Genomic DNA, 603 nt, shown 5'->3' on the forward strand with positions numbered 1-603 from the left:
CTATATCTATATCTATATCTATATCTATATCTATATCTATATCTATACTATATTTAAATTTAAAACCCAAAAAAACGTGAGTGAAAAACAGCCGATATACTGGGTCGATTTCTATGATTCAAGTTTTAAAATGACATATTTCTACCACAGTAGGACACTGTGGTATTTTTAAAATGAAATTTTGATAATAAGTGTGTTTAATTACAGTATTAAGTTGATCAACAAAGCATGCATTGCTAGACCGATTGTCTTTCACGCGTTTGTGTTTAGAGAGCATCAACAAACCACATACATATTTATCTCTATTCTCTTCTCTTTTTATACTCAGCTAGCACATCGCAAAAATAAAAAAAGAACCTCTGCCAGCTTCACGGGCCAAATTAATATTGACGCACGCCGGCAGTTTACTGTCAAAAATTTCTCATGCACATACAACTTGTATGGGACCAACCGAAATTGACCGGCGTACGTAAAAAGCTAACTCGAATTCCAAGATTTGTGTTGCGTGACATTTCGATTTGACGTTTGTGCTCATTTGACATTTTGGCGCGACTATGGATTAAAATTTTGGAACAAATGCAGAATAGCTTCGATTCTCAAATT

This window comes from Rhagoletis pomonella, unplaced genomic scaffold (genome assembly GCF_013731165.1).
Source record: "Rhagoletis pomonella isolate Grant_MI unplaced genomic scaffold, Rhpom_1.0 Rhpom_scaffold_00009, whole genome shotgun sequence".
Classification (NCBI taxonomy): domain Eukaryota; kingdom Metazoa; phylum Arthropoda; class Insecta; order Diptera; family Tephritidae; genus Rhagoletis; species Rhagoletis pomonella.